Source organism: Tetrao urogallus (genome assembly GCF_951394365.1).
Source record: "Tetrao urogallus genome assembly, chromosome: 3".
Classification (NCBI taxonomy): Eukaryota; Metazoa; Chordata; class Aves; order Galliformes; family Phasianidae; genus Tetrao; species Tetrao urogallus.
In genome coordinates this window covers 32,368,751-32,383,923 of record NC_136815.1, presented here as the reverse complement: position 1 = coordinate 32,383,923, position 15,173 = coordinate 32,368,751, and positions in this window count along the sequence as shown.

The window sequence follows — 15,173 nt, the reverse complement described above, 5'->3', positions numbered from 1 at the left end:
TATTTTGTATTATTATCTGATGCCATGCAGATGGGCTTAAGCTGTATGCTCAGCTATCAAGAACAAGAGAAAAGAACATGATCTATCCTATTATTGAAAATAAAGGAGTAAAAATCCTTCATTTTTCTCAATACATATCAAAATAAGTTCTATACCTGTTAATTCAAAATGCTAGTTCATAAACAGTTTTTTAAGCAGTAAAGGAGGGAATAGACACAAGTATTCAGCACAAAAATACTGTGGATATACTTTTCTGTATACGTTAATGCCCTAATCACATGAAACTGTTCTTGATGTGAATCCAAAAGAAGTATGTCTGGGCACATACTACCATTTTCTTTTCCATGAACAGTTGAACTTTTTTAACAAACTCATTCTGGTTGTATTAATGGCTGTTCTGTGTTTTCTTAGTGTCAAAATTCAGACAAATGCTCATATTGTCCAACAAGTTGGCAGAAACACTGAATAATGGATAAAAATGCCATGTGACCTATAATTCCAATCAAAACGAATACACCACTCAATCAGGGCCAGTCCAAAGCCTATTTTAAGTCAGTGGGAGATTTTCCATCAACTTCAATAGGCTTTGGATGACGTCCATGTGGCACACTGGCAACAAACAGCTCATTCACAAACTACAGACCACCTCTTGTTTGCCGAAATTTTGGAATGAATAATCTTGAATAATGAAAAAAAATCCTCAAAATTGCAAGCTTCTCATGGGCAATTTATACATGAGAAGGGGAGGGAAATTCTCTGAAAACAGTTGCTGTGCATTAGTAAGCTCACACATATAAAAAAAGGTGCAGCAGGGATCTACTTAATAGCTGTTGTCTAAAACTCTGTGAGCATCTGTTTGGAGACAAAGAGCATATTCCTGTTGGCTTAGACTATTCTGACCTCTCTGGTGCATAAGCTGTGCTAAAAGTAATACCACTTATTTTATGATGTTGGCCCATGACCTCAAAGGTGGATGTTGGTAGTATGGCTGTAGAGGTTGAATCTTCCCACCAATATTCTGTTTCATTTTGTTGCTGTGTGACAGCTGACAGCGGAGGGGCAGTCTGACAAAATGATTTCTGACATGGAAGCAAAAGTATGTCATTGAATTCCTCATGAGGAAAAAAAATCACATCCATTGACATTCATCAACTCTTGGTGAATGTTTACAGAGAACAAACAGCGGACATGAGCAAAGTGAGGTGGTGTATGGTGCATTTCAGCAGTGGCAGCAGTAATGTGAAAGAAAAGACATGTTTTGAATGGCTGTGCACAGCTGCCACACCATGAAATCATAGAATTGTTTGAGTTGGAAGACGCCATTAAATGTCATCTGTACAATGAACAGGGACATCTAAAACTAGAATAGGTTACTTAGAGCCCTACCCAGCCTGACCCTGAATGTCTCCAAGGACAGGGCATCCACCACTTCTCTGGGCAACCTGTTTCAGAGTGTCACCACCCTTATTACAGAAAGCCTTTTCCTTATTGTTGCATTCATGGGGTAGTTTCACAATTTAAATTTTCTTTCTTAATGCTGAATCATAATTCTCACTGCTGCATCTTATGTCTTTAGCCAGTTGTTCTTCACTTTGTACCTAGAAGGAGAATCTTCTTTTCTTTTTTTACAGAACTTCTCATTGGGTTTTTTAAGACTTTTGATAACAAGATCTTTCCTTACCTTCCCCTCCCCACCCCCCACTCCAATATGGTGCTTTTCCATCTAGAGATCCTGGACTCGCTCCAGTTTTGTATCAAGGGACTCAAAACTGGACACAATGCCCAAAAAGTTCTGAACAGAGGGAGGAAACCCTCTACTGGCAATGCTTATACTATTCTTGAATTTCATGAGGTTCTTGTCTGCCTATCTAGATCCCTCTTACCACCCCACTAAATGCAGTCAAGTGAAGTAAATATATTTGTTGCTGAGGAGGACCATTTATTGCTGGTTACAAGGGTTAAAGTCAACAACATCAATGAAAAGATTTGGAATTCTGTGTTGTTTACTATCTTAATGCACCTTCCTGGGTCAATTTCTTCTGTCAGAATAGAGAAGAAGGCACATATTGGGAAAAAGAATAAATTCAAAATGCTCTCTGAACAAGGAGAAAAGTATATTAAGTTTCAAATCTTGTAATTAATCTGTTTTAAGAGTTAATCACATTCTCAAATGTGACGACTACACCTCTGTTTCAGATTGATTTATGAAACTGAACAAACTGTAAATGGTTATTTCTGCTGATATCTAGTTTGGAGAAATGTTGTGAAATTCTTAAACCTAGACGTTCTGTGAACGGCCCGTAATGTAAAGCTTGGTGTGTGAAAACTCACTTTACAATAGGTTGACAACAGAAGGCAAAAAGTGACATTTTCTGATCTGATCTGATCATATCTCCATTATATCCAAAGTGGTGTGAAATATAAAAACTGACAACAAACACCACTGGCACTGCTTTTGTGGAAGCCTGAGTTCAAACATAACACTTTAAATAGGAATATTTTAAGGGCAAAGGAGAATTGTTTAATACGTTTTTGTTCTTATTGGGGTTACTTTTTCCACATTGTTTTAGTGAAAATGGCAAAATTCATCCTACCTATGCAACCACTTAGCTTCTGAGTCTAGCACTTAGCCTTTGCATACAATTTGAAAGTATTACTCTTCTAAGTAGCAAACAATATGGATTTTTGTTTCTGTTTTGCTTTTTTTTTTTTAATTTCCATGTATCAAGAATAGGATTCTAACTTCTCCGTTGCATTGTGCTTGTGGTTTAGCTCTCCATTTTGCTGTCTATCATCATATAATGGAGGATAATACAGCAATAAAATGGCATTTGATCCTAGTTCTTCAAAATGGAAGAACTTCATGCCAAATATCTCCTTAGTCCTTACCCCATCATTCAGAGAGCTTTGCTGCTCCATTGCCAACTTGTCCTTTAACATAATGAAATGTGATTGAAATGAATTATTATTCCCTTCCTCTCCTTTTTTTTTAACCACACTGTCAAATATTACCTTCTGAAAGAGTGAATGTCATGAGATGCTGACTACCTGAGTAAAATTCAGATCTTCTAGCAATAATGAGGCTATTACGTGAAATATTAGATCACTTCCTGTTACAGCAGGCAGCAGGCTTTTCCAGAAAAGAAAACATTTATATTTCCAGCATAAAGGACTGCTCACAACATTTTCATTTAGTCTCACAGTACTGCAAATACAGTACTAGACTGACAGATGAGCCTACAAAATAGCACCTGGCCACCTACTTTAACTCATAAACCAGCAAAATGTGAGCATTAAATATGCCATCACCTTGCTCTCCTGGCTTGAGCTGTGAAAACTGTAACTAATGTGGGAGCCGAACCAGTCAGGTTAGATGATGTCATTTTGTAGAAAAAGAGACTGTAGTAGGATAGTTCTGCCAGTTCTCTTTACAGCTATTCTTGTGCAGGATTTGCATGTAAAATGTGTCCTCCATAATAAATAGAGTAGTGTAGTGTAGCTTGGAATAGTTAGGACCATAAGGGAATGTGGTGCATGTAGACGTGCCAAAGGTGTATTTCAATCTGCTTAAAGAAGAAACAAGAAGAATGTGTGTCTTATGATGCCAGCTGAATAGGGGACTGCAGTCATTTATTTATGTTACAATTTTATTTATTTTTTTTTTTTCCAGAATAAAGGTCTGCTTTTACTGAGTCACAGGAGTTCCTTTAGTGAAACTCCTGTGCCCCAGTAAGGACCAGGAAGGAATAAATGCACTTTGTTCAGTGTAGCTTGCAGATGGTTTACCCTTTTTGTGCTTTTCCATATTGTGATGTCTGGCTTTTAAATTTCTCTGCCACAACTCATATTGCAGCCTTCTTCAGCAGTGCCTTTCAAGAGATTTTTCTGAGTTTATTCTGAGGTAACTTAGGTATTCTTTGGAAAGGTGTAGGAAATTCTGAGAGAAATTAGTAGCCATGTTTTTGTTTTTGTTTAAAAAAAAACTTGTTTAATTTCCTCAAGAAACTAACTCTTAGAAAACTCTTAGAGTTTTCTCTCCTGGAAAAATTTACCAGTTCTTTTCCTAAAGTGAATGCCAGCCTGTAGGCATTTCTCTCACTTGTTCCAGTGGTGTATGGGCTTTGCTAGAACAGTGGAAAAGCCCTGATGAAGATTTGGGTGGATATACAGTAAGGAGAATCATTGGCAAAATTCATTATAGCCAATTTTGCTCTTGCACAGGTAGAGTCTGAGATAAGACACTGTTAACTGAAAGAACAGTTTTATTAATTAATCTTTCACTATTGGCTGAGACGAGGGAATCAGACAAGACAGATTGGTGAGAATTCTCATACATTTTTAGAATGATGTTACACGTTGAAATTTAGTAGATTGCTTTGTTCTCTCAGTCTTGTTCCCAAATATGTCCTTGTAATATAAAAGAACTTCAGATGTCATCTGAGCTGTAAACAGCTTTCTACTGCAGAGCTTTAGTGTTAGTATATGAGAAGAGCAAGATCTGTCCATGGTCCTCACAGTAAGGCTTTTTCCAAGGAGGGATGGCTGGTTGTAAAACTAGCACACTCCTAAAAGCAGTCTCTGGCTTTAGCCTTGAAATCATATGTTCTTCATAAGATGGTAAGGAATATTCTGCTGGAAAATGTACCAGGCTTACCACAGAATATAGAATAAATGTGCAGAAGAATGAGTTGACCAGAATACATTAAAGTTCCTACGCACCATTAAGTATTCCAAATGGTTTTGCAATTACTCACTTAGATAAGCTTGTTGGTCATGGTGGAATCTATGTGTAACTATAAATCAGTTTTTGTTTGAAATACTTTTTTTAGCCTGATATTAAGTAATATTTCATTGTTCTACTGTCTGTAACTGAAAAAGGAAGATTAACCTTTGAATGAATTCCTTGTTTCAGGAAAAATGCAGGGTGACTATATAAAATAATTTAAATTATGCTTACTTGAAGAAGATAGTATGCTATAATAAATCAACCTATACCTCTTATCTTTTTATTTCATATAGTGAGGCATTTCTCTGTAAAGAAATGAGGTTTCTTTTTCCCATGAGAACTTCCCTTGTGAGACTCTTCTTGTTTACTGAGAGTTTCCTGTTGACTTTAGTAGCATTAAACACAGAACACTGGACAGATGTATATGTGGAATTTTTCATGTTCAGGGCAGTTGTTGGTTGTTTTTTGTTTTTTAATCTGTATCATTCAATACAGCAGAAATATTGTGACAAGTCCATCCACTTAGTTTGCTGCTCTTTATGATGAGATCATATTATTTTACATTGGAGAACATGAAAATTACATCTATTTTATTCATAATCAGAAAAAACAAATACTTCTCAAAAAGAACATCCAAATGATAAGAAACTAAGCACATGGAAAATATGTCCCCTAAATGTATTTCTCTTTGAAGTAAATTGTGTATCCATCCAAAATCAACTCACTTAAATTTTGCCTCAAAAATAAGTGAATGCTGGAGAACCAGCAGATCAGTTTAGATACTGAGTAGAAATTTCTGATAGCATTATCTTAGACTCCAGATATTTTTGTTTGTTTGTTTAGTACTAGATCAGAGTGCCCTTAGGGGTGGGGTTTAAATGTTCTTTATTAATTATAATGTGGAACTATTTTTTTAACACTCAACTCAGTCACTATCATGAATCTGCTTTTGATTTGTTTAGTTTTAAAAGAAAGATGAAAAAAATACGTTCTAAGGCAATGTACATTATTAAAGGTGTTCTCTAGCTTTGGAGTCTGACTGGGAATATATAACTGAAAAATATGAGGAGACACAATTAGGTAATATAAAATAATTATTGGTTTTAATGCTAAGATTTTTGGAAGGGATATGAAACCTTATGTTTCAAGGAATTACCCAACCTCTAGTAAGTAGCATTCAGGGGAAAAAATAATAATCTTATAGGCAAGTTATTTCATAACTATCTAATAAATGGATTTCCGCGTAGACCTATATTAATCTGCTGAGGCCCTGTTCATAAAACCCAACCACTTTCAGTGATAAGTGCCACATGTTTTCTTTAGTCAATCCTCATATTATATTCATAATATCCTCATATTATGATCATATCATAGTTTGTAATTATTCAAAAGCGGATATAAAATAATTCTGAATAGTGAAATGTTATAACAGGTTTATGGGTGGTTTTTTTTTTCTACATGTATTCTACATGTATTCTTTTATCATTAATGACATCATTGTAGATGTCTACTGAAATAGACAAATTGATTGTGTGCTTCTATTTTTTACTTAGGATATATCAGAAATAAAAGTACATGTAAGACATACAAGGATGTTTATTCCAGGACAGGCCAGTGTTTCCATATTTATTTCTCTCTCTGGTCTATTGTTATTCTTTGTCCCTGTTTCTAATCCACTTTTCTAAAACTGAGTTGAATTTTTGTGTAAGGCAATCCATCATCTAAATTATTTTGTTCCTTGGACTCTTGTCTCTGCTTCTTAACAAAAGTCATCCTTAATTTCATTTGCAGTGTCATAAAATTGTTTCTCATTTCCTTAGTTGTTGTGTTTTTGTTTTTGTTTTTTTGCGGGCAATGCTGTTTTGGAAAATTAGATGATATAAATACCATGTTGATCTACCTTGTATTTTTCTTGACTGGTCTTGAATGAGCATTTAATAACCAAGTATATACCAACAAACTTTCGTTAGATATTCTTTCTGACTCACATGGAAATAGTTAAGAAAAGAACCACAAACAAGAAACTATGAAGAAGGTTAGACGAAGTCCATTCTTGCAAGCATCACTCTTCTTAGGAGCTCAGTAGCACTCAACCCAAGTTACCATTTCTAATGCTGACAATCCATCTCATGACTGCTTATGTTCTTCTGAAGTGTTTTTGAAAAACTGCCCTGAAGTATGTCATTTACCAATTCTACTAATTTGCCTTTTATGGAACAGCTGCTCACTGAGTTTATTCCCACACCAATAAGCGAGAACAATGTCACAGTTTGATTCAGTCTGTGAAAAAGGAAGAAATTATATTGAGAATCTTGTTGAATTGAATCTGAACAAAAAGCTATTTATTGACATTCCTAAGTGATCTGAAGGATTAATTAGTGAGAAAATGGTGCACAGAAATAATAAATAAGAGAAAGGCTTCGTTTCAGATTATAGGCTATAATACTTTTATTTCCACTTCTAAAAGGAGCTTCTGCAAGGAATTAACCTTTGTATTGACATTTTGCAGTCCACAAATGGGTTTTAGGTTACACTTAAATGAGGTTTCCACTGCTGACTCTGGAAGTTAACTAGTGAATGAGCAATTCAGCAGAAATTTGTAAATAGGAATGCCACAAGTTCCAGGTATCATATTCTTGTTAGAAAAACCTCAGTGCTTACAATTTTCCCTGAACATTTTTTCCATAATTGACCTTTAAAATCATGACAGGGAAGCAGAGCAAATTTTGGCTGACATTTAGGGTGAAATAGCAGGATTTTCACATATTTTATTACTAAGCTTGTCTTTCTTTTATTGAAGACTAAGAGAGAAATAATTTGTGCCTGTCTTTAATCAACAGTATTGGTATGAAAAATTACTAAGGGTCCCACTTCTCTGGAGGTGAAAACTGTTTGCATCATCTTGAAAAAACATAACCATTTACAAATTTCACACAGTCACTCAGAGAATGATATGGTAGCTATGATTTACTTTTTCTTTTTTTTTTTACTTTTTTTTTTTTTTTTTAAATTCTGAAGCCTTAGAATTACTCCAACTGTGCATCCGTGTGCATGCCTATTTGAGGATGTCAGGAGAATTTGTGGCTCAGTTTTTTTTACTCCAGTTGTATTTGCTCATTTTCTTTTGGAAATTCATCCATTCTAGAGAAGGTTTCCTAAATTCAGCAGTCTTGTCAAAACAAAATGTAAGAAGAAACTGGAGCTAAAAATGTGTAGTGACAATTTAGGTAGACATGAACATTTAGTCCTGGTTCTCAGATCACAGGTAAAGCTACTCCTGTGCGTGGAAGCATTAATTATATGTGCTATCTTATTTATGAGATCTGAGTCATAAGGCCAACTCATGATTTATTTCCTACTAATTGTGTTCTCAGACTCTGAACTGTTAGTGTGACAGTTCATAGACATAGACAGGAACCAAATTACCTAAACAGTCAGTATAGCATGAACTGAAGAATAAAAGCATGTAACAGTACTATGGTAGTCTAAACATCTCATCAAAAGAGCAAGACTTTGGAGTACAGTTATTTCATGACTGCTTAGAGAAAAAGCAGTAAATTAGAGCCTATAAATAACAGAACAGTTACACACTTTGCAGTAATGCCCTATAACACAAATTTGAAGGCAGTGTTTTACTGTTATTACCTCTAATGACCAGACTGCATGAAGAACAGAAGCTGAAAAGTACACTGTACCTATAAATTTAATGAAGCACATTTAGTCTACAAACACATAGAAAGATGCATATGGCCATTTTATATATAGTAAAACATATGTAAGTTCACAAGACAGAACAGTGAGTCCAAAGATGAAGTCTGATGCATACGACTTCATTACGATTGCCCTTTGTTCTTATGTGACAGATGACAGATGAACCTGGAGTTACCTTCTATTCACACACAGGAGCTCATTTCTTTCTTTGTTGAAGTTACTAGTTAGATTTAATGAGTGGAGTAGGGACTGTGTACATGGGAAGGTTTCCTATTTCCCTTGGATTTTAGTCATCATAGGTTCTAATTGCAGATTCTTTGTCATTTGCCTCAAGCTACAAGTGATAATATAGAATCATAGAATCATAGAGTCCTTAGAGTTGGAAGGGACCTCTGAAGTCCATCTATCCAACTCCTCTACAATGGGCAGGGACATCCACAGCTAGATCAGTTTGCCCAGGGCCCAATCCAGCTTTGTCTGTTGTTAGTTGTTCGTTTGTTGAAAATGTTCAGGGATGGGGTATCGACCACATCACTGAGCAACATGTTCCAGTGCCTCAGCACCCTCACTACAAAGGATTTTTTCTTTACATCTAACATAATCTGCCTTCTTTGAGCTTGAAGCCATTTCCCCTTGTTCTGTCACCATAGACACTGCTAAAGCGTCAGTCCCTTTCATTTCTGTTGCTTCCCTTTGGATACTGATAGGCCGCTATCAGATCATCTCAGAGCCTTCTCTTGTCCAGGCTGAAGAGCCTCAGCTCTTTCGGTCTGTCCTCACAACGGAGGTGTTCCATTCCATGGATCATTTTTTTGGACCTTTTCTAGACATGCTTCAACAGGTCTCTCATGTACTGAAGAGTTCACATCTGGATGCAGTACTCCAAGTAAGGCCTCACCAGCACAGATTAGGGGATCACTTTCCTCAACCTTCTGGCCACACTTCTTTGGTGCAGCCCAGGATATAGTTGGCTTTCGGGGCTGTGAGGACACACTGCTGGTTCATGTCCAGCTTCCCATCCACCAACTCCCCCTAGGTCTTTTTTGGCAGGGCTACACTCAATTATTTCATCTTCCAGCTTGTATTAGCAATGAGGGTTGCTTCAACCCAGGTTCAACACCTTGAACTTGGATTTGTTGAACTTCATTTTTTTTGAACTTTTGAACTTCATTTGTTGAACTTTCTTGAACTGCGCCCACTGCTCAGCCTGTCTAGGTCCCTGTGGATGGCATCCCATCCCTCTGGTGTGTCAACCGCACTCCACAGCTTGGTGTCATCTGTAAACTTGCTGAAGGGGCATTCGACCCCACTGTCAGTGTCATTATTGAAGATATTAAAGAGTAATCCTCAACACCGACCCCTGCAGGACACCTCTCTTCACCAATCTCCATCCAGACATTAAATCACTGACCACCATATTCTGGGCTCAATCCTGAAGCCAGTTGTTCATCCATCGAAGAGTCCACATACCAAATCAACATCTTTCTAATTTGGAAAAAAGGATGTTGTGGGGTATCTTGTTCAAGACCTTATTGAAGTTGAAATAGATGACATCAGTGGTTCTTCTCTTGTCCACTGATGCAGTGACACCATCATAAAGGGCCACTAGATTGGTCAAGCAGGATTTACTCTTGGTGAAGCTGGTTCTTCCATATCACCTCCCTTTCTTCTATGTGCCTTAACATAGCTTCCAGGAGGATTTGTTTCATGATCTTCGCTGGCACAGAGGTGAGACTGAGAGGTTGGTAGTTCCCAGGATCATCCTTTTTACCTTTTTAAAAATGAATATGATATTACCTTTTTTCCAGTCACCAGGGACTTCACCTGATTTTCACTTTTCAAATATCATAGAGTGGCTTGGTGACAGCATCAGCTAATTCCCTTAGGATTCAAGGATGCATCTCATTGGGACCCAATATCCTGCTCTCCAAATTTTTTTTTATAGTTTCCTCTATGGAATCAGAAATGATTACGGGTTTGACAGCAGGTTTAACATCACTTCCAAAGTCAAGATTTTCTGTTTCCAGATAAGTCAATATCTCCCTGGATCTACAGTCAGGAAAACAGACTATTTTACACTTTCATTTTTCTTTCTACTCCAGTGGTTGACCTGGCAGTCTATAATACATTTCATTTTCATTTCTCTATTTTTATTTTTTTTATTTTTTACTGAATATATGACATGCACTGCCCTGATTTATGTGATAAAGTGATGCTGCCTACCTATAACATCAGTGATTGAAATGTTCCTTTATTTCACCTCAGGTGGATCAGAGTGGAACTGTAAACTGGGGAGGATCCATGGCATGAGAGATACATCCACTGTCCTTTGATGCTGCACAATGCTGTCGCCCAACTTCTACTCCAAATCAGGTATTTAGAGCCAGTGGATCTTTGCCTTGGAGATGGAACAAGGGCATGTAATTATATGCTGTAAGACCAAATCATGGCCATATGGCCATATCATACAGCATCTGGTGTACACCTGGTGTAGGGAACCTGCTTTGGCAGGGGGGTTGGACTTGATGATCTCTGGAGGTCCCTTCCAATCCCTGCAATTCTGTGATTCTGTGACTCTGTGATCTTTTTTTCTAGTATCTGTGAGAGACTGCCAGGACATAGAAAAACAGCAGAGAGCAGAGCAGAGTAGCCTTATGGCTACATAGATCAATATTCTGAATCAACAGCATCTTCCAGGTGTGTGGGTATGAAAGGAAGATAAAAGGGAAAGAAGAGAGAAATCTGAAGGGACTGTGTGAAATGACAGGCAGAGGGGCAGAGCCCATGGAGAAAAGCTTGCTTTCAGAGAAAAGTTTATGGAAAATTGATCAGAGCAGACACAGTGCACTTTCCTCAGAGAAGTTACAGGTCCAGACTTTTTAATGCCCTTGATTAGGAATAATTTTCTATGAAACTCTTCTTCCTTAGTACATTTTAGATAGAGTTTCAAAATGCAGCTATCATCCTTTGGATGCAATTAATTGTGGTCTTGTTTCCACCTTGCTTGCAATGCAGTTGTCTCACTGAAATGAGCTGCCAATCTCATTTGGTGACCATAACTAATGGAGTAGGCCTACTGCCCAAGTTCAGCTTCTTTGGATTTCAAACAGAATTCTATGAAACAAAGAAATTGTTGAAGTAAAATATAGTTTATGCTTTGCCCTCTGTCTTTAAGACAATAGAAAAACAGATTGTCTAAATACAAATACTGTGGTGGTTCTGGATATATTTACCAGTGTTCTTTATTGAGGAAGTGCATTGCATTTTTATATCGTGTGCATGTGATCCTCAGAATGGCAGAACTGCTTTCTCTTTCACAAATCATGGGATCTCTAGCAACTTATTGGAAACATCTTCCTGTACAAAATCCCTCCTTTCTCTGAGTATACGTATTCCAAGACATGGTGCCGTTCAGTGGTTAAAATGTCTCTGCTTGTTTCATAGAGCCAGTGACAGTGCAGGATGTGGAATACTTTCTTTCATCTCTGTTACATTAATTTGCTTTCTAAGTGCCAAGATTACAATAGATAGTTGAAGAGTTAGGAGAAGTTGCCATGTTCTAAGTTAGTGAGCTCCTGAGTGACAGCAGATAAGCATGAACACAAGCAGCTTAACACTGCAGTATTCTATTGTACAAATATATACGTATTCACTGATAAATGGTACAGAGAGAATGAAAGCCATATGATAACATTTCAATTTAGCCAGGAGATTTCCAATAATTATTTACTTGAATATTTAATTTGATGCAGGGAAATTATTAATTGTTCTCTAAGTAATGAGATTTAACATTAATTGCTTCTTAAAATCTATCTTTGACTTTCCAAGAAACAGTGTTAATTCTTCAGTTAAGACAAAACAATACAACTTCATATATACGTATGAATGTATGTATCTATGTGTTTTCCATTATACAATGTCATGATTTAAGCATTAATGATCTCTTTATTTTTAACTTGATTTTAAAACTATCAGAGTAAATAACTTGTACAAAGAAATAGCTAACTTTACAGAAATTAGAGATCGGGAATGTATTTAGTTGCACTTTAATTATTTCAGTAAGGAAATTCTTCCATTAACTTTAAAGGCAAATTGAAATGGTGCCTGCATAGTACCTGCCTCTGAAGTTTGTTTAACCTGAGTGAGATGTGGTGCTCCAGGACCAGAACATCTATTTCTTTACCAGACCAGAGGTTTTTTTGTTTGTTTGTTTATTTTCCTATTTTCAACAAGCTGCAGCATCCTTGAGAAGATGCAGAGATGACAGAGGGAAGAGAAGAGGCAATTTTGCCTGCTGTAGCATCTTCACTTCTGCCCTGACTGCGTGACACAATGAGACATATTTCAGGCTTTTCCCAGGCTATGATTTAATTATATTTTCATTTAAAAACACAAACAGTTGAGAAATAGCATTGACAAGCCCATGGGGCAACCCCAGGCTCTTGGGAAAAGTAAAAGGTTTATGTCTTGGAGCTACTAGCAAGATTTCCAAGCAAGTTTCTGCTCTCTTCCCAGGTGTTGTGAAGGCCTGGGTCTCAATAAGGACAGATCTTCAAACACTTCAGCAACAGAGAAATCTGTAAATTGAGTTGTGAGTGTAACTTCATCACAATTTCTCACCAGTGTTTAAGAGAAGGCGAGGAGTTCTGAGAGGTCAGTTTGGAAAATAACCAAAAGAAGAAAACATGAAATCTTGTCAGATTAAGGCCCTATGCCCAACCTCTAAGTAAATTTTTACTGAGATATTCTAACTATATTCTTATCTATGCTAAAGAGCATGATCAGATGCGAAGAGTAGAGCACAACTTATTGATTGTTTGTTTTGGAAGTATTCATACTATCGAAGCCCCAGAAGAACCACCTCTGCTATTATTTTGTTGCCTTTTTCAGAGGATATGCTCCTATGTATGATATGCCCATAATGAATTTCCACTTGAATGTAGAGCTTTAAGGGCATTCACCACCTTAAAACTGATCCTAGATGTTTTGTTTTTTTTTAAATCGAAACCACTCTGTGACACTGTGGGTGGTTGGGTATGTTGTAATCCTGTCATGCACTTGGGTGCCCAGACTGCAAAGAATCTCTAAATTTTTAAGCAGGCAGGAGAATTACTTCACCTGAATGGAAATCAGGCTGCCTCATTGGCTTTGGATGATGCCACCCAAGTTGGCTGAGAGGAAAAGGCCAATACAACTCTCCTCTTCACTCAAAATTGCCTCTTGACACACCATTTGATTTTGACTTGTATCATGCTGTTGTGGTATTTCTATTCCAGAACATAGAATACTGTACTGTTATTAAAAACATGCCACCAAAATTCAACAGTTGATGGTAGAGGGGAAGCTGTAAGCAGAGCAGGCTACCAAAGTTCACTCTGAAAGTTAAAATGTGCTATGGAAAGTAGGCGTGTTTGAGTATGTGATCCTAGGGAGTCAGCTGGGCTGCCAGACAGTATGGGAAGCAAGAAATGCTGGATAAGTTGATAGAATACAGACTTTGACTGCTACTAAGTGAGTTGATCCAGATGAGTGAAAATCCATTTGGCTGATAAGATTTAACATGTGTGACAACAGTATGGAAAACTTGCAGGAAAAAAAAAAAAAAGCCTGAAAAAATATCTTACAGTATCAGACTACAAATTGATTTTTTATCAAAATCAAGAAAAAGTTGCCTATATTCTCCACCAGGACTGTATCTTGTCTGGAAACTGATTTTGAGAGATTCAAACTCTTCAAGCTGAAAAAGAATCTTTTAGCATTTCTCCTTCAGTAGCAAATGAAGGCAAAAATATACATGATAGCTATGATGGTGGATAAATGTCACTGTGGAATGTTTCTGACAGGCTGGAAGTTCACCGCTTTTTGAAGGAAGCATTGTTAAATGTTGGTCATTTCTTGACTCCATTAGTTCTAAGGAGCAAGAGTAAATTTCAAAAGTGATAGGCACTGTTATTTTTATGGATTCTGGTCTTGTTGTTTTAGATCTGATAAAGTGAATCTCTGGTGGTAAGTGTCTTAAAGATTTGTTACTTGTATTTTGTTTACAGAGGAAGATGAGAGCTGTTTGAAGCAACTGGTACTTCAGTAAGAAAGGGATCCAATAAATTAACTGTCATGGCTACACATTCTCAACCAAATTGAAGGAGTTTTAACCATATACTTGAATTCCATAAGTGACAGTGAATTATACATTTGCTGCATCCTAGCAGGTTTTTGTTGTTGTTGTTTGGTGTTTTCTCTGTGTGTGTGTGTGTTTGATTGTTGTTGTTTGTTTTGTTGTCATTTTGCAATTTAAGCACTATCTTCTTTGTGTCCATTTTGCATTGTATTTTTTCTTGACTGAAGACAGCTTTCGCAACGAAATATATATAATTACTGGTTCTTTTCTATCCCTTGCTTAATTATGACCTCAAAATATTTCTGAAGAATGGTACTAATTAGAAAAAGCAGTGGCTTTAATACAGGTGGGGAGTTGTTGGACACCTATGGTTTGTCCATGTCTACAAAATAGTACCACAGCACTTAAGTTTGAGTAGTTCCATAATAGATATTCATCATCAACAAAATATTGTTTCCCTAAAAACAGATAACCAACCCCTCTCATATTTTACTGTTTATTTGCAACTGAGTTGATATTCCATGTGTCATTTTAACATGCATCTGGAAGTCTCAAATTTTTTCAGACAAAGCCAAGTAAGAGAACAATGGTATGTCATTAAAAAAATGTTCTCAGTGT